The sequence below is a fragment of the Gadus morhua genome, chromosome 13, assembly GCF_902167405.1.
Source record: "Gadus morhua chromosome 13, gadMor3.0, whole genome shotgun sequence".
NCBI lineage: Eukaryota > Metazoa > Chordata > Actinopteri > Gadiformes > Gadidae > Gadus > Gadus morhua.
The window spans coordinates 7,375,969-7,395,995 of NC_044060.1; the positions used below are offsets into that span (position 1 = coordinate 7,375,969).

Sequence of the window (20,027 nt, forward strand, 5' to 3'; positions counted from 1 at the left end):
CACTCCCAGAAGCCATATGACACTTATGACAGCTCACACTTCTTTTCCAGCCCAGTGTTTCATCATCCTTGTTGATTAATTTACTCCCTCCCCTTCTACGCGGATGGTTGGCTCTGTCGATAGACACCCGTGTGTTTACATCATTAAAGAAATGCTACATGTATTGAAATTCATCATACAGGTATAATTAACATGTTTTCTAGTGAGGTGATGACCTTCTATGTCAATCTCTAATGACCAGAAAAACAGAGAGAAAAGTAGGAAAGATACTAATTAGCAGGTGCTTGCAATTAATATTTATCGTATTTGATGTGTTTGACCCCTAGACTTCCTATTGAATATGTTCTTGCTGATGCTATGCTAGCCAAGCATGGCAAAACATTTTTTTCCGAATTGGCTCTGAACAGGATTCAGAGTATCTATGAATGCATAATCAATCAATTTCTATGCCACGTTGTCTTCCTGTAAAAGTTTCTAGGCGTGTAACCTAGGGGAAGATCTGTACCACCTCTCTAGTGGTACAGGATATGGAAACACTATTAATGTACAGGTCTCTAGTGATTAACTAAGTCGGGGCTTGGCTGCGTAAATCTTGTTATTGCTTTCAAAATCGACAAAGTTTTAAGAGGCAGATAAAACTAATTTCCCCCGATCCCTAATCCCATGCGTGAATTCCTTAAACTTGAATGATCACAATCGACCCCTTAGCCTCTATGATCAACAGTCACAGTTTGTTATAGCCTAGTGATAGTGTGTAGTTAAGAAAATACATATTGTCGAATGTGGTTAGTGATTCAGAGCAGCTTAAGTCATGTGCTTGGAGGGGTGGAAAACATGACCTTGTTTTCTAAGGTTCATTAAATTGCATCTTTAAAATACATTAAAAAAATGTATCTTCTGAAATGTATTTTTCAGTGCAGATGAATTTTTAACCGCACATTAATAACGCACAGATTTTTTGTTCCGGGGGAGATAAGGAAGGTGGCGTCTGAAATATCTATAGCCCTCAGATGTCAACCACGCCGGATCCCTGGGAGTTATAACCTCCCGAGAATACTCCATAGGTACGGGCGTGGAGCACGCAGGCACGCATTACTCAGCCTCAGAGCCCCCATGCTGACGGACAGCCGCTGAAGAGCTGCGATAGACACTCTGTCTTCCCCTGTCTCAGTTAGTGTGTGAGTGTCATGGCCGGCTAGACTTTTTTGGGGGGTGGGAACTTCAAAAAAGGGGGCTCATCAGTGAAATCCGCCACTGACTTCTAAACGAACCCATAGAGTTAGAAAACCTGAAGAATTCTTGCGTAAAACATAAGTGCACTTGTATGCCTGCTGTGTGTGTGTGTGTGTGTGTGTGTGTGTGTGTGTGTGTGTGTGTGTGTGTGTGTGTGTGTGTGTGTGTGTGTGTGTGTGTGTGTGTGTGTGTGTGTGTGTGTGTGTGTGTGCGTGCGTGTGCATGTGTGGGTGCAATAGCAGCACGTCTCAGCATACCTGTTTTATAGCCGTTCCCTTGTCAGACAGATGTCTTCAAAGGAATCACTCAGACCTGTCAGACCAGTCAGCTCCACAACAAACTGCCTTTACACTGGCCGTATTAGCAAATGGAACAACACTTAATTATGAGTTGGGTTAATTACAGGGTAACTCCCTTTGGAGGTTTTAGTAAACTACGTGATGAAAGGCATAGGTGCAGCAAGTAATTTGTACCTGTACAGTGGTAAACAAACAGTTGCATGGTTTACATGCGTAACCTCACTGGTACGGCCGGTAAAATGGGTTACAAAATTCTTAAAGACTAATATTAGGTACATGTTTTTTTTTGGCATTTCGCATGGAATCCTGTCTCTCAGCGAGGGGCCTGACAGCTTCAGGCAATCTAGTGTGTCCGTAGAATTTCACATCGACAGTCTCTACTTATATTGTGAAGTTTAAGAGCCCCTTAACCCTGACCTAACCTCGACTACAACTCCTCCAACACCACTGTCTGAAGTGCCCAGCTCTCTCTCTCTCTCTCTCTCTCGCTCTCGCTCTCGCTCTCGCTCTCGCTCTCGCTCTCTCTCTCTCGCTCTCGCTCTCTCTCGCTCTCTCTCTGGGTTTGCTGTCAAAAAATGGAAAATAAATCATAATCTGTCTGTGTTGCTCTTCCCCTGCTCCGTTGTGGTGGGCTGTGGCAGATGAATAGTCTCAGAAGCGGAGCTGCAAATCAATGGCAAAAGCATTACGGTGTAAGCCAACCCGGGCGATGTGAGCACACACCAAAGCCATCCATTAGTTTGCCTCTCAACACAAGTGAAGCTCCTGGGGACCACAGCCACTGCAGATACTGTACGAAGAGCATGGTGGTGTAGGGCTCTCACACACACACACACACACACACACACACACACACACACACACACACACACACACACACACACACACACACACACACACACACACACACACACACACACACACACACACACACACACACACAGTCAAACTGCCAGGGTTCTCTCAGGAGGGAACCCTGAGGGACCTGAGGATAGCATAGCGTAGCCGCCACTGCTCCTGTTTTTGCTCCATTTTCCACACATCATCTTTGGCCCAAGCTTCCTCTCTATACTGTATGTCTCTGACACCTTCCCTTCCCCTCTTTATCTCTCTCTCCATGCCTGTTCTCCTCTCACTCTCCCCCCCCTCTCTCTCTCTATTCCCTCCCTGTCTCTCGCCCCCTCTCCCTTTCTATCCCTCTCTCTCTCTCTCTCTCTCTCTCTCTCTCTCTCTCTCTCTCTCTCTCTCTCTCTCTCTCTCTCTCTGGCCCTCTCTCTTTCTCTTTCCATCCCACTCTCTCTCCTTCTCTCTCTCTCTTCCCTTCCCATCTCTCTCCTCATCTCCCCCTTTCTCATCCTTCTTTCTCTCTCTCTCTTGCCCAGTCTCTTTCTTTTTCCCCTCCCACTCTCTCCGTGCCCTTCTCTCTCTCTCTCTCCCTCTCTCTCCCTCTCTCTCTGTTCCTCCCAGTTTGATAGGCCAGTGACTACCCAGCAGTGTGTGAGGGAGGAGCAGCCGTTTGGAAAGGCCTTGTTAGTGGGTGACAGCGCCTCCTTTGTGAGGCTGTTGCGCTTTTCGGGGAGAAGCTGGCAATCAACCCCACGCAGTTTCTCCCTCTCCCGCCTGGCCTACTGCTATTCTGTACGTCTTCAAGTGGCCTCACAGTGGGTTTCATTTGGGCAGACATCTCTCTCTCTCTCTCTCTCTCTCTCTCTCCCATCTCCCTCTCGCGCTCTCTCTCTCTCTCTCTCTCTCTCTCTCGCTCAATCTCTCTATCTCTCTCTTTTCCTTTCTCTTTCACTCTCTCTTACCTTTTCTCTTTTCTCTTTCTCTTGCTCTCTCTCTCACACTCACTCTCTCATTCTCTTTCTCTTTCTCTCTCTCTCTCTCATGCTCGTTCTCTCTTTAATCTTGCATTGCTCTTGCTCTCACACTCGCTCTCACAATCCCTATTGCTCTCTCTCTCTCATGCTCTCTGTCTCTTGCTCTCTCTCTCTCTCGCTCTCTTATGTTCCTCTTGCTTCCTGCTCCTATCTGATCAGGCTCCTCTGCTTCGCCCTCCAGTTCTCTCTGCCCTTATTATTCAGATCCAAAATGAGCCTTTTCAGCATTTAAGAGCCCCCCCCCCAATAGTTATCCTAATAAAGAGGATAACTATGAATTCTGTAAATTCATACTATTATGCAGCATTTTTAATGCGCATTGAGGGTGATTTATCTTTAACCCACAAAATGGTCCCCTTAGATATCCTTTTTTTTAACATTCAGAGAGATTATTCCAGTTCACTGAATATTCCTCCTCACACGGTGACAATGTATACAAACTACAGTGTACAGACCTTCCTATCTCAAACTTTTCTACAATGACACACTTTTTGCACTTGTCACAATGTAACACTTTTTGGTTGTTGACAAGTAGTCATCCGCTTAAGATAGTGTCTGTACAGCTAGTGTCTTGTAACAACACTGAATATTAATACTTAGAAAAGTTTGCTCATCTTTTCAGTTAGTCATTAATATAGATGAAATACAAGCCATAATCGTAGTTAGCACTTATCAACCTATTGAAGAGATGCATTTGAGTGTATGACGGCCATCTTGTTGCTTTCTAAATGATTGCCAAGACGGATGTGAACATTGGCCTTATCGATCGAGGAGGCCTTTGATGTTTCCTGATCAAAGTGTGAAAAAACACATTAATTGGAAGAGAGCGGTAGAGTCCAATCACAGTGAATTTAAATCAATAGAGGAACTGAGTGTTTCTGAAACAGGGATTACACTGTTGGTTTGCTGCTGCCCATCCGACCCCCCTCATAAAGACATTTAAATGTACTCTTCCCACACTCACACTCCAGCAATCCCACTGTAAAAAGTACCATCACAAGTACTCACAAGTACTTGTGAGCTTTGCTGCTATTTCAGACCACTAGCTACATTGGCTTCATATTAGCTGTAACTAGATGTGCTGTAAAGATGTGTACATGCGGCAACCGAGGCAACAACTGCTTTCTCTCTTGCTTTCTTACTTTCATTCATGCATTCTTTCCATCATTAAATAACTCCTTCTTTCTTTCTGTCTCTCTTTCTCCGTTTATTTTCTCAGTTTGTCTGATCTTGTTTTCCTGCTTACTTGTTTTTTCTGCTTCGGGTCTGATTATAAAGCTCAAGTGACCAACGTGTTGCCAAGGACATCGCCTGCAGGTTTGGATGTAGAAATAAATTCCTGTATTGATGGAGGTGTTGGGTTTCCAGGCTGGGCAGCTCCACTGTCTCACCTGCCAATCCCTGCTCCCCATAGCCCATGTCTGAATTTAACAAATATGTAACTCGACCAAGCTCTCTCAGGCTGTTTATGGTGTTCATATGCTTGCCCGTGAGATTGATTCATTGGTCTGTGTTTCACAGCACATTGCGGCGAAAATATGATTGTATTCAGCCAAGTAAATTTGCAAATAAATAGGAGTTCTGCCTTTTGGCGTGTGCTCCCAAAGTTAACGGCAATCTGGTCGTTCACTTAAGAGAAACCATTTAGAATATAACAGTAAGCCAACCGCCTATAAGGTTAAATATCTAGAAACAAAGAGTGTGAAGAACATGATCAGCAACCTGTCTCCCTTTAGGCTGAACTTCTAGGGGTCACATAGTAACGTAGTAACGTAATGTGTTTGCATTTCAGTTGCATTCTGAGACCGGAGTGATGATTAACATGACACAATAGGGTTTGTTTGTGGGTTTGGTTTAGTTTCAGCACTGCTAGAATCAAATGTTTGATCGTATTCACTGTTGTATTTAAACCAGCAGCCATTCTGCATCCATCTTTAATTCATGATACCCTACAGTTGTTCCATTTGATTGTTTGTTGTGTAATCTGCAAAATTCTTCTGAGCACAACTTAGAAAACGTAAGTGCCTCTACTGTGTTGATGTGCATTACCTAAATGGCAAGGGAGGGAGGGGGGGAGAGAGAGAGAGAGAGAGAGAGAGAGAGAGAGAGAGAGAGAGAGAGAGAGAGAGAGAGAGAGAGAGAGAGAGAGAGAGAGAGAGAGAGGGAGAGAGAGAGGGAGAGGGAGAGGGAGAGGGAGAGGGAGAGAGACATAGAGAGAGAGAGAGACATAGAGAGAGAGAGAGACACAGAGTGACAGAGAGAGACATAGAGAGAGAGAGAGAGAGAGAGAGAGAGAGAGAGAGAGAGAGAGAGAGAGAGAGAGAGAGAGAGAGAGAGAGAGAGAGGGAGAGAGAGAGAGAGAGAGAGAGAGAGGGAGAGGGAGAGAGAGAGAGACATAGAGAGAGAGAGAGAGACACAGAGTGACAGAGAGAGACATAAAGAGAGAGAGAGAGAGAGAGAGAGAGAGAGAGAGAGAGAGAGAGAGAGAGAGAGAGAGAGAGAGAGAGACTTCCTGTAAATAATCCAACTCAGACTTGTGTTTCCCCGCGGCTGCTCTCGACCCACCGATCAGATGGTCACTGATAAGCGTCTGATGCCTCCTCAATTAGCGAGTAGCCCACACCAGCTGAGACATCTCGTGTGACATTGTACACTGTACACATGCATACACACAGAACCAAAACCACGGTATAAAATAACTTCAGACGCACACATGCTAATCCCACCCAGACGGCCCAAACACCCGACCCCCCCACACATCCTCCGCATCGCCCATGAGGTAATCCCCGGGACCTTCACGCAGACGGTGCACCTTGGTGACCGCGGTGCTCGGCACAGATGCTGACATTCGAAGAGGTGACGGGGTCAGGCCGGAGAGGCAGAAGAGTACTTTACAGCAGACCCTAATTAATTATTTAGACGAGCCTGTCAGCCCAGAGAGGAATCATCCCTCAACCAGAGGTACAGTGCAGGGGGGTGAGTGGTGGCGTCGGGAGGGTCAGCGCCGCCGGCCCCAGTAAAGTAAAACTAAAGTTTCCAGAGACAGTGGTACCTGAAGCCCTCATGTGCTGTAACCACTCCTGGAGCTAAGACTGCACGCAGTGACGGTCTTCTTTCACCCGATGAACACCAGCTGACTCAGCTGGTGGAGTTTGGAGCTGCTGACCCTTAAATCCCCCAAGGATAGGGACACTGGGCAACTAAAATGTATCGGTAACACTTTACAGTAAGGGTACATTTATTTACCATGAATTAAGGACAGTTAATGCAGTAATACGCATTGTTTAATAGTGTTAGCTATGTAATGAGGGGTTAGGTTAGTGGATTGGGTAATAATATAAAAATTAATACCTCAGTGAACATAAACACCATTACCATTGATAGAATGATTACATGAGTAAATGATTAGGAGAGCATTTGTTAACTGTTCCTTAACTGATAGTTAATGCTTATTACTTATTAACTAATGGTTATCAGTGGTGAATTAGTGTACCCTTGTTGTAAATGATTACCAATGCACCAAATGATTTGTGGATAATCCTCCAAACGAATCGTTCACAGATGTACCCTGAATCATTGAAAGCCATCATCACTTTTTCTAAATCATTCACAAAGAAAATGCATGACATTTATCAACAAACCCCAAGGTCATTACAGTATTCTGAATCCCTGCTCCTGAGCTAAATTGTGACATGTTGTTTAACCTAGTTGTCAGCAGATGTTGAGACCAAGACAAAAGGGGCGACTAATGCGTCATCCTCCAGTTCCCCTCCCCGACATGCATTCTGTATTCGTGACTAAATACGACAGAACGAGAGCGCTTGTAACGAGAACTGCACGCGAAACGTCCTTGGCTGTGTTAGGGTAACTGCTATACGAACTGCAAAGATCAATGACACCACTTAATCACCTATTCTAATGCGGAAATGAAACATGCATTCTCTCTGTGGGTTCCTTCTAGGGCCGACAGTCTCCTATGCTTCAGTGATAATGTGGCGGGGTCAGACTTTTCCTAGGAAACACAACAAAGTCAACGGCCCAGAGTGGATCACTATACGCTATATCACCGCGATCCGCGCCCCTATACAGTAATGCAGGGGGAGCTTCCCCGCCGTTCGTCCATTAGCAACGCATTAGCAAACACGCTCTTATGGAACAATGTTTCCGTATCTTCCCCCGCGGTGCTCGGCAGCGTCAGCAGGCTCATGGTGTAACAGCGGGGCAACAGGCTGATGGAGAGAGTCGCAGACTGCGTATGTGCCGCTCTCTCCACAGCTCATTAGATGGCGGATGTATAAGACGGCCACGCCTTCCTCGGCGCCAAGAGCTGCCCCGGCGCTAACAGGAAATAACTGCATGTATATTTAAACACACAGGAGGGACGGTGTGGGAAGCCTGATGAGCCCAAGGAAGAGGGCTCTGAGGAGGAACTACCCTTTACAGACATGGGTAACCTAGTTAGGGTGGACTTTGCCACTAATTATTGATGTCGTCCCATCATGTAAGAGGAAGGCACGTAGAGTATATAGGGGAAGACGTAACCAATGAGAGAACCGCTTTACAGTACGCACAATCCCTGCAGATATCAGTTCGCCACTACTCCTTTTAAAAAAATGACCCCGTAGGGTTTACAGTCCGGCTAATTGAGAACGACGCGGCTGGCAGGCTACCTGGTGACGGTTGCCGAGGCTGTCAGCCTCTCCGAACAGTAACTACCGGAAAACCGATACCGAACCCAACGCCCCTGAGCACAGCACGGACGAGTAGTCGACCGCTGGGTTGAATTCACGCCGTGCGTCTCCTTCACCAGGCTGCAGGCGTCGGAGCTTCCTGTCTGCCTGCCTAGACAGCTCAGGTACACCGAGCCTAGGGTGGCACCAGCCCTGGGCGTCGCAGCCTGCTGCATCCCAATGCCCTGCAGTAAACCAGGATCCCTTTTGGAAAGTTGAGTTCCGGTGGTTTGTGATTAGGAAGCACGGAGAGCGGGGTGGGAGGGACCCACCGGCGCCATGATTCCCTTTTGTGGACTCTCTGCTCGTGAGCAAATACAATTACAGCTAAATCCGGCACCGAGCAAACACCAACTAGGTCAATAAACAGTGCCATCTGCACGCCTCTCCGCATGTTTACCAGTGGAATACCCAGAACCCAAGTATCTGAGAAGCATTCATTAGGCCCTAAGAAAAATCTAAATCAATACGTGGATTTCATTTCGGCCATAGGTCTGGGGTACTCTACAGTAAGTGGGAGGACTGCGGTCGCAGTTCAAAGGTCACGATCCCACCTGATCCAGCCGGGAGCGGATGAAGAAGACGGATCCTAGCCTAGGACCCCTTTGTGTCGACGCCTCTCAGGTTTTCTCACGATCCCGCTGCCCGCCGCTGTGGGAACAAAGCGTTGACGCTCCGGAGGCGCTCGGCGTTCCAAAGGCAGTGCTCCGACGCGGATAAAGCGCTGGGAGTTCAATCCAATACCCTGATCAATGTTGTGCACACCTACTCTCTTCACACCGTAAGCACCAAACTATGTCAACACAGAGGAGACAGCAAACATTCAAAATGAATACTTTTTGGTTGACTTTACTTTTCATTTTTTGGGGTTTGTGTAGATTCGACAGCTGAGCCACAAGGAAAAAACAACTTTGAGTTATGAAAATAATACTAGTTAATGCGGTGGTGATCCTCCTTGGGGTTTTGCTCTATCGTTAATGATCCCCACACTCTGAGCGAGTGACGTGTGTGTGTGTGGCAGATGATGGATGGTGAATACTAAGCACAGGGGTGGCTGGCCCTAATGAGAGCGGTGGTCTCCGGGGAGCGAGCGCTGCGGTGTGACAGACCACATACCTGAGAGAGGCAGCGGCACGCGCTCTCCCGGGAGACCGCTATAAATAAATACACCGACTCGGGCGCTTGGGCAGACACATGAACACATGTGATGATGATTATGATGATGATGATGTTGATCGTGGGTCTCAAGGTGTTTGTCTTTGACACAAGTCACACTTTAATCTTTTTCCTCCTTTGTGATCACAATTAGCTTTTTTTTTTTTTTTTACTGTGGCTAATTTTGGAATTCTGGCGTCCGGTTTGGATACAGCAGCACGTGCTTGTGATGCTTGTGAATGGGTTCTCTGTGAGAAACCTCGATTAACATCAAAATGCATGGGATTTAACTGGTTTCTTAAAATAATTGCGTCAGAATCGCAAGGACAAGAATTGTGCATTTGACAAAGAGAGGCGTATTTCGATCCGTTTTGATATGGTGACAATGTCTTGCAGTCTTTTTTATTTGCATATATCAATCTGTATGTAGATACTGCTTCATAACATCAGACACCACATATATTCAACAACATAACGAAGGCCTTTGAATGCACAATACGTTTTGCGTAAAAGCAATTTACATTCATATTATCATCTATTTTCAAATGTGCAATCTTAATTTGCATTTAATCTTTGCACTGCAGATCCGACGCTTATAATGCATGGTACTCTTGCCAACCAATGGCAACAGTTTATTTGTTAAGTGTCAACACAAGATGAACAATTATATAAATATAGATATAGTTACATAGATATAGATAGATAGATAAGGAGCTTGACACTGGACCATCTGGTAACCAGAGAGGGGGGTCAAGGATCACCTCCTTGTGGACTTTGCATATATTAAGATTGATTACAACGTAGGCATGGCCTGTGACAAGGAGGAACCCTCATTCATTTGCTGTAATTACAATCGCCCCCAGCGCCTTGGGTAACGGCCCCTTGTTCTAAGTGAGCCTTCGTGGAACTAAGCATACCTTGAGAATGGAGTGATCCAATTTTGCCAATAACGCTCAGAAAAGCCCTGGGGGAAGCTAAAGCCGCTACGCCTCCCCACGTAAGACTGCCTTCATCTCCGATGCCACCGTTTGCGCTCCAACCACCAAGATCGGAGGGTGATTTTTCATTAGATGGTTCTCAGAGCTATTTCCTACATCATAATAATGATAACTGGGAGTTTAAGAAGCTCTGCCCCTGCGAACGGCACATGCTCGCTTTAGCCACTAGGAACATTAGGACTGAATTGGTTGTGGCGTGTCGAGTGAGCCGTGTTACTTTCAGGCGCCGTCCGGTACACCTCCATGCAGTGAGGGCCCCCCGCCTGTTCTCCTCCCCAGTGAGCCGGAGCACTGTGGTCTTCTTTCCTTCTGAGTCTTCACATTGAACCCAGCTCCCCCCCCCCCCCCCCCTCCATCTGGCTCCATGAATGCACCTTGGCCCAGTATGCGTCCGACCCGAGCTGTGCTACAGGCTGTGTTGTTCAGTATGGAATATTTGAGGGACTTTGTTGAAGGACCGCTATATAGGCCAACCGGCGAGCGCGGACGTGTGTGAGAGCCAACAGAGGAGAGGTTAGATGAGAGGGAAGGAGATGAGGGGAAAGGAGAGGGGAGGAGAGGAGGGGAAAGGATAGGAGGTTAGAGGAGAGGGAGGAGATGAGAGGAGAGGAGAGGAACGGGGAGGGGAGGGGAGGGGAGGAGAGGAGGTCAGAGGAGAGAGGGGAGATAAGAAAAGAGGAGAGGAAAGGGGAGGAAAGGAGGAGAGGTTAGAGGAGAGGGGGGAAAGGAGAGGAGAGGTTAGAGGAGAAGGAGAGATAAGAGGAGAGGGGAGAGGAGGTTAGAGGAGAGGGGAGGAGAGGGGTGGGCGAGGAGACGAGAGGAGAGGGGAGGGGAGGGCAGGAATGGAGAGGAGAGGAGAGGAGAGGGGAGGGGATGGGAGGAGAGGAGAGGAGAGGTCTGGGAAGGAGATGAGAGAAGAGGGGTAGGGAGGGCAGGAGAGGAGAGGGGAGTGAGGATAGGAGAAAATAGTTAGTTTGAGGATAATAGAAGAGAAGAGGTGGAGAAGACAGTACAGGAGAGAGAACAAGTTGGGGGAATGGGGAGAGAGGAGAGTGCAACAGGACAGAACAGGACAGACCAGATGAGGAGAGAGGAAGGGAAAGGAGCAGAATACAAAAGTACAAGGAGAGGCGAAGAGGAGAGGAGAGGAGAGGAGAGGAGAGGAGAGGAGAGGAGAGGAGAGGAGAGGAGGGGGTGAATGGTGTGGGCTAGGGTTAGTCAAGTCAAAGCTTTTTTATTGGGAGATCTCTTTATCACAACTCACACTCTGAAAGGCTTGATAGTGCAGCACCCACATTGGGCAGATAGTGGGAGGGTGGAAGTAAGTAATCATGGGGTGATGGGAGAGCTGTCCAATAAAATCACAGTTTAGACATTACTCCGCAACTACTAATTACAATAATGCCTCCACAAATGGTGTGAAACTTTTTATATTATAATATATTATACCATATTATAAACAGTTAAACGGTGTTTGGAAAAGACAAAGCAATTCAAAGTTTATGTTATGAACGTGGCCTTAACTTTCCCTGCCTTTGTCCCGTGCTTCAGTGCTACTTGAGTTCAACTTTATTGTCACGTGGTAACAATACAATAAAATACGTGCTTTGACTCTCCATGACCTAACACAAATTCCATATCTACATAAACGTTGTACACAATGCACTCCTATCTTTATATTATATACACAATATACAGGACAAGATACATGACCTATTATAAAACAGCAATGTGGTGCATATGACTGCGTCAGCCATGCAGCTCACTGTCCCTGGGTCGGGCTGGTTGTGATTTGATTCTCTGCTAACCTTCTTTGGACAGACAGAGTGAAAACAGAACAGGAGTGGGGCGGCTGGCGTCCTTAGTGACATTATGGGCTTTATTTTTTGAAGCATGCGGTGTAAATGTTATGAAGCTGTTGAAGTTCTGTTCCAAAAGATTTTTTTCCGGCTGTCTTTGCAGTCCCCTTTGTAGCAGACTGCAGCCCTGAACCGCACAGCGATCCGGCCTTCCAGAACACTCTCAATGGCACTGCAATAAGTTCACAAGAGCCTTGGTGCTCATAGCAAAGCTCCTGAGACGCCTCGTGATGCACAGCCTGGGCTGTGCCTTGTTGAAGATATAATTGGTGTTCAGACAAGATGTGAGGTTGTCTGAGACGTGGATATACCAAGAAGTCTGGAACCAACAACAATTTCAAAAGATGACCCATTACTGGAAATAAGAATGGGATTTTCGAAAAAGTTTCTGAAAAAGTTATAAGTGACAATTATAATGTTTTTATTAGTGACATTTAGAGAGAGGTTGTTCTCATGGCCCTGCATGGATTCATCTTCGACTTCCCTCCTGTAGTCCCTCTCTTGACGATCACCCATAAGTCCCTGTGGTCTTCTGTAAATGTTATGATGCTGCTGTAATATTTGGAAGCACAGTCATGAGTAAACAGACTGTACAATAGGGGACTGAGACAGCAGCCCTGGGGCGCACCGGTCCTTATGAACAACTTATGAAGAGTATGTTTTACCTATTCTCATAGTCTGGGGCCTGCCTATATGAAAGCAAATAGCCAATTACAAATAAAATTGCCTAGATCTTTTGACCGATTTCATAAAATATTGACTGGTATTCCTCCTCTCTATCATCTTCCCTTTCATTTCAATCAAACTATCGACCAATGTTGAGGTGACGTTTGTGTGGTGTATATAGTCCAGGTTGTCCGGTCCCATTGCCTCAGCACTTGTCTGTGTGTGTGTGTGTGTGTGTGTGTGTGTGTGTGTGTGTGTGTGTGTGTGTGTGTGTGTGTGTGTGTGTGTGTGTGTGTGTGTGTCTGTGTGTATGTGTGTATGCGTGCATGCGTGCATGTGTGTTTGTGTATGTGGGGGTGTGGGCATGTGTGTGTGGTTGTGTTGGCATGTGTGTGTTTGGGCTTGTATGTGTAAGTAGATGCGTGTGTGTGTGTGTGTGTGTGTGTGTGTGTGTGTGTGTGTGTGTGTGTGTGTGTGTGTGTGTGTGTGTGTGTGTGTGTGTGTGTGTGTGTGTGTGTGTGTGTGCGAATAGGAGCTCTGTCCTCTGTAAACCGAGCAGTGATGTAAATTGAAAGGGTTAAAGATCTGTAGGGAACCTGACTCCCCTGCCTCTACATTAACTAGTTTGTGGTTTCAGAGGTGATCTTCAGGGCAGCATTCATTTGGTTGTAGGCAACTAAAGAGGTGCAGCAAAGGATCCGGTCTCAGCGCCAGTGTTAGTCAAGGATTACAGATTGAGTGATTGCCTCATTTCTTGATTAATTCAGGGACTGTTGACGGGTTTGACAGTGGTTGCTTCATGCATTCATTGAAAGTGATTTCGATTTTGATTCTAGTGTGTGCATTTAGTGTCTTCTGTATGTTTCAGATTTCAACCAAGGCAACTTCGCCTTATTTATATAGCACTTTATATAGCACCAACCAACCGACCAACAACAAACTTGTTTCCTGCTTGTTATGAAAATAATCTACCAATAATAATCGACTTACAGAAGGGATTTTAATGAGTGTATCTCTACAGTGTATTTATAGTCACCAGTGAACACTGTGTTGATTAAGAACCCTTACCTTTTTCACAGCACTAGCCGGACTTGTTGTGGATGTGGCCAGTGACAAGGATTTCTCATTTTCCTGAACGGACGAAGGCTTTGAGGACATGAACCAGGATAAGAGTGCTCATTAGGCCCCTCTTCATCAAGCTTCTGTCCAGATCAAACCCTTGTATTAGGAGGAAAGCTATTCCACAGACACATTGGCTTTGAGTGAATAACAGCGACAGCAGCTTGGCGGATTTGTCCCTTTAATCTTAGCCTTGATCTTCCTCTCTCGCTCTCTTTCTCTCACTTTCTCACTCTCTCTCTAACTGTCAATCACTCTGTTGTTGTCAGAGTCACGAAGCTCATGATGCAGAAACCAGGAATTGCTTCAGTTGAATAATAATAATGTAATTTAATAATATTTAGTTGAACCATAGTTTAATTGTTTAAAAGTTGAATTTCCCTTGGTCCATGTAGGTAGGATACATGGTCATAATGATATCTTTAAAAATAACCAAGATGTATAAATGAATAACATAATTGAGCTTTGGGACTAAACAGACTATAAAAATACGTCGAACAACATTATAACATATGTACAAACTGGATACGTTTGCCAAAGTACAGCCGCACTAAGCACTCATGTAGATATAGAACCATCCTCCAGAGTGGTCTTCAAAGTCCAGATATAGTAAAGACATATATACAAATATAGATTCCACTATGGGCTTGATTGTAGCTCACTACCAGCCAGGGACATATGTTATGTCTTATTCATAAGCACAGGGAATTTACCATTGTTTCTGACACACACAAGGAAGAGAAGGGGAGGGATACTTTACAGATCAGACTCTCCCATCCTAGAGCCGGCAGGGACCGGCTCTAGGATGGGAGAGTCTGGCAGAGTCCTGCCGGAGTGCCTTCCAGAAGGGCAGCTGGTTGCTGCGAGTTGCTTTGAGGGTGTACTCTAAACCAGGGGTCTCAAACTCAACTTACCTGGGGGCGTCTGGAAGTAGAGTCTGGGTCAGGCTGGGCCGCATCAAGCATTCCACAAAAAAAAGGAGCACAACTGACCCAATCAGAGTTAATGATCGGGCTATAATTAGATCACGTTGGCTATGTAATCGCTGACAACAGGGGAAAATTCATAGTCATTGGTGTAAACCAGGACATTTTAGCATCATTCGGCTTTTATCCGGACTCAGGACACGCAACTCAAAATTGGGACCGTCCTGGCAAAACCGGGACATCTGGTCACCCTATCATAAGTGATAAAAAGGCATGGCAAGCCACTCTGTGCGTTTGAAAACAACGCACGGGCCGCACTAACACTTAACTTTGATGTCAAGTAGGGGGCCACAAAATATCATCCCGCAGGCCTCAATTGGCCCCCGGGCCGCGAGTTTGAGACCCCTGCTCTAAACTCTCTGCCTGAGGACAACATCTCTCACTGAGGAGGAGTGTAGGAGTCTCAGTTCTAACAGTTTAGTCTCTTGGTGGTAATGTGTGTTTGTCTCTCAGCCGAAGGGTGCTGGATTCAAACCCTCATGTCCGAGGCCTTGTCAGAAGGCGCCCTTGAGCAAGATCCTTAAACCCTCTAAATCACAATCACGAGTAATACACTTCAAACAGAACGACTGTGTCATGTGTTGGCAAGCCTGCTTTGGCTGCGTGTGTGTGTTTGTCTTCTCATAGTGACTCCTGTGCAGCACCTGCAGAAGGGGGATGGGGGAGGGGGTCAAATGAAATTGTCCCCCTGATTGATTGAGTTAATAAGGAGAGGCTTTGTGGTGGCGGTTAAGCATGTTTACAAGAGACCAGCTCAGCCGCGATCAATTGGAGGGACTGTGTGTGTGTGTGTGTGTGTGTGTGTGTGTGTGTGTGTGTGTGTGTGTGTGTGTGTGTGTGTGTGTGTGTGTGTGTGTGTGTGTGTGTGTGTGTGTGTGTGTGTGTTTGTGTGTGTGTGTTTGTGTGTGTGTTTGATCAGGAGGTTGATCACAGGTCTGACAAATAACTGATAGATTCTGCGGTTGTGAGGGTCAAACAAGTTGGGGACCACAGTCGACCAACAGAACCCCTGGATGTGTCATAGGGGATAAAGGTCACCATCATGGAGCCATCAGTGCAGCATCGGTCCACCTCTGTACTACGACTACTACTCAGGAGTAACTGACAAATGACAGAGGAAGAAGCGAGTGCGGACGAGCAGCGAGTGAGCCTGACTCCCCATGTATGGCAGCGAATGCTGCCATACATGGGGAGTCAGGCTCACTCGCTGCTCATCCGCACTCTTTCCCTTCTCATCCTTGCTTGTTTCCTTGGGCATGCGGGCCGGATGATCGGACAGCTTTTACCAGTGGGTGGGTGGGTGAGGGTGGGTGCTGCGTGACATTGCGTGTGTTTAATACGCAGGGGGTCGGAGTTCAGATGCAGACCCAGCTTTAACACATATAATTAGTGTGACTTTGTCCTCAGTGCCGACCATGCCGACCATTATCACTTATCCCCCCCCCCCCCACACACACTTCCGCCTGTTTATCCTCTTCTTCATCCTAATCTTCCTCTTCCTCCTCCTCCTTCTGCTCCAGCTTTTCCCCCTCTTCCTCTTCTTGTTGCTCCTCCCCCTCTCCCCCTTCCCCTTTCCCCTTGCTCCTTCCCCTTCCTTCTTTTTTACTCCTCCTCCCCTCGGTTTCTCCTCTGTCCCTTCCTTCTCCTCCTCCTTTTCACTGTCCTTCCCCTCCCCCCTCCGCCCCTTCATTCTCCTCCTCCTCCTCCTCCTCCTCCTCCTCCTCCTCCTCCTTCTACCTCCTACCTCCCCGACTGTGCCTGAGACTGTCTGCTCCGTCCTCCTCCTCTTTTTACTCCCTCCCCTCCTCCACCACCTCCTCCACCTTCTACCACCTCCCCGACTGCGCCCGAGACTGTCTGCTCCGTCCTCCTCCTCTTTTTACTCCCTCCCCTCCTCCTCCACCTCCTCCTCCTCCTACCACCTCCCCGCCTGTGCCTGAGACTGTCTGCACCGTCCTCCTCCTCCTCCATCAGAGCACGGCTCCTGGCTTCTCTTGGATGGCATCCATGATGTACACACATCATTTAGGGCTTTGTTCCACTCGCAAATCACCGCGGCTGTCCTCTCTCTGTATACAAGCAGGAGGCTGCTGGGCCCTTCTGGGCTAACGACGTGTAACGTGCTTCATTAACCGCTGACCACCCCGCTCTCGCCAGGCGGCAACACTGGGCTGCCATCGCCGTTCGCTGTTTAATGAACTGCCGTTGGTTTATGCTCACAGTCAGCCCCTCACCGGCTGGGTGTTTACATCCATGCACGCATGGCACACCTTGTGCTTGCATGTATGGAATTTACTTATGAGGAGGATATGCGAAATCGCTTTGATGAACTTTTGATGCACGGCGTATTTGTTTTGATTCTGTATTCCAGCGGCCTTCATTAAACAACCCTGCTATTGTTCGGTGCTGATGTGCGATCTTCCTGCGAAATACGTTTGGTACCTAGAATGGAATTTTTAGAGACGGAATGCGACCTACAGTTTAAAACACGATTCATCAAACTATGGTCTCCGTATCTGTTCTGTCAAACAAGCCCGAAGAGCAGCGTTTGTCTGCCAAAGTGTGTTATGTCTGTCTCAATTTGACAACCTACAAACCAGTTGTTATCAGCCTTATGTAATCTCTCTTTAAGCCCTTGTGGTTCAAACATTCCTCCCTTGTTTCCATTGTGTGTAAACAGCAAAGCTTTCATCGAGAACATGACAATCCTTATGTTTGGAAGGGACAAATAAATATTTATGTGCGTGCGTGAGTTCTTGTGTGCGTGTATTTTGTGTCACCCGGTTCTTGGGTATATCCCTTGCATGAAAAAAAAAACATTGTGTGAGCCCACACATCTCTGGATCAATGAGCCTGTGTCCCTTACATGCGCAAATCCTATAATCCCAAGGCCCGACTAGAAGACACACAGCTCGCATACATGCGCTTTCCTTGCCATTGTCTGCCTTGTTGTCAGACAACATGCTTTGACAACCAGCTGCAAAGCACATCCAGTGCTCTCACAGCACTGTACCGGCCAACAGCGTAACAACAGCACACACACACTCCCCGTTAGGTTTATGGCGCATGGGGATGACAGCCAGACGTCCTAATGTCACCCGTAATGAAGGGCTTGGCTTGTTGCGTATCGACCAACTGTGTGCACAACCAGTGTTCACCTTTAAAAAAGGCGAATCCCTTTAAAGCGCTGCCGCTCGTAAACGTAAGAGTAAATGCTCTGTAGTGGCCTTTTGTCTGTGGCTGTAAATCTGTCAGGCCTCACCCTGAGAAGGAGGAGGAGGAATGCATCTAATGGACGGAGGCTTACCTGAAGCTCACCGCCGGCTTCAGCGCCGCAATTCTATTATATTACATATTTTATTCTATTATATATTCTATTAAATATATATTATATGATATATTATACATATATGTTATATTATTTATTCAATTATATCATCCAGACATTTGGCCTCAAATGTCACTGAGGTGTGGCCAAGTGGTTGTTTGGCTGCGGAATTGCCTCTTAGCCTTTTATAGCCGCAATTATAGCACATAAACAAACTAAACAGTCCTACAGGGAGAACACATTTCCCCTCTTCCACTCAAAGGCCCTCTGTGTCCGTCTGTCTGCCGCCTGACAGACGGACGGGGCTGGGTGAATGCCTCACTCTGAATGTTTCAGGGACATCGCCTGAGTGCTGCTGACCATCACACAGTAAATATCCCATGAGTCCTGCTGCAGCTTAAGGAACACAGTGGAGGTCAGCGATCGGCGAGGTGCTCACTGTAGCTCCTCATCATCAGAGGGCAGACATGCAGACCGACAGACAGACAGACAGACATGCAGAGAAGACACAGAGGAAGAAGTTCGCAAAGGCCACATGTTGGTTTCCAGTCTAACACTTCATGCATATTGAATAACTATTATTACATTACGTGACGGATGGTCAAGCCCTGAAAACATTGAAAAGTGTTTAACTGCACTTTAATCCATGAAAACCAGTCCCCTGAACGTTCTAATGATCGAGGAAGATGGTACCACTTGGAAAGTGCTCCAGCAGATTATGCGGTTGTCGTGATGGTCAAACCAGGTGCGGGCCACAGTCGACTAACAGCCCACCTCGATGTGTCGAAGGTGATAGAGGTCTCTGTTATGGAGCCATCAGGGTGGCATCGGTCCACCTTGGTACCATTACTACTGTTCAGGAGCTCTGCTGTGTCAGAGGAGAAATCTCTGAGAAGTGTCGAAAAGTGGTTTCATCGCGCCCTTTGCCCCAACGCTCTTCACACAGGCACTTTTCTCCACATCAAGTGGACGATGTCCAGCAGAGAGGCATGGGGCCATATGGCCGCAATGTGAGACCGTTTTTGGTACGGAATCCCCCCCGCTTAACACATCGACGACGAGTCCTGCTCTCATGAATCTCCCGAACCAGAGAGAACACAGTTTGAGACGCAAGTCGCCCGACCTGACGTGCTCATTGAAGCCGACCGGAGGGTATTGTCTACGTTTGCCATGAGGGGAAACACAGCACTCCTAGTAGCTGGACGTAACTGCTTAGCTACTTAGCTTGACGATAAAAGTAAACATGTTAAAGAAAGCACATGATTGATAGTGAACCGCAAGGCCTGAGCGGGGGAACGGCTGAACTGTACTGTGCGCTGCCAGAACTCCACCTCTCTGTGTTCATATCCTGGTGAACGGGTGATGGGTTGCCATAGCGACAGTGAATGAGGGAAGGGGGGCGGGGGTGGGGGGGGGGGGGGGGGGAGGGATACTTGGGTAATTTTTAGTTCCGATGCTTTCACAGTTTCACAGGTGCACATGAGAGGGTGGGACTGTGACAGTCTGTCGTCTGTCTCACAGCTCTAATTATAGCACTTTTGAAAAGAAGCCGAGCAGAGACTATGCTAGGAGTTCATCTGAGTGTAGCCGTCCTCAAAGGCTCGAAATGTAGACAAGAATACCTAAAAACATGATATAATAACGGCACGCGCAACAAAATATATCACCTAGAACTGTGTAGCTTACATCATCTGGCGTGGAGGTATCTGTGTAAGGGTTAGCCGGACATACGTCTTCACTCACTGTAAGGAACCGGATAAAAGCGTCCACCAAA

General features: G+C 47.0%; 1 protein-coding gene across 1 annotated transcript in view; it reads left to right on the forward strand.

Moving 5' to 3' along the window:
- LOC115557031 (potassium voltage-gated channel subfamily B member 1) overlaps positions 1-20,027 on the forward strand; it is a 33,292-nt gene that overhangs the window by 2,588 nt on the left and 10,677 nt on the right. The gene's annotated exons all lie outside the window — the stretch shown is intronic.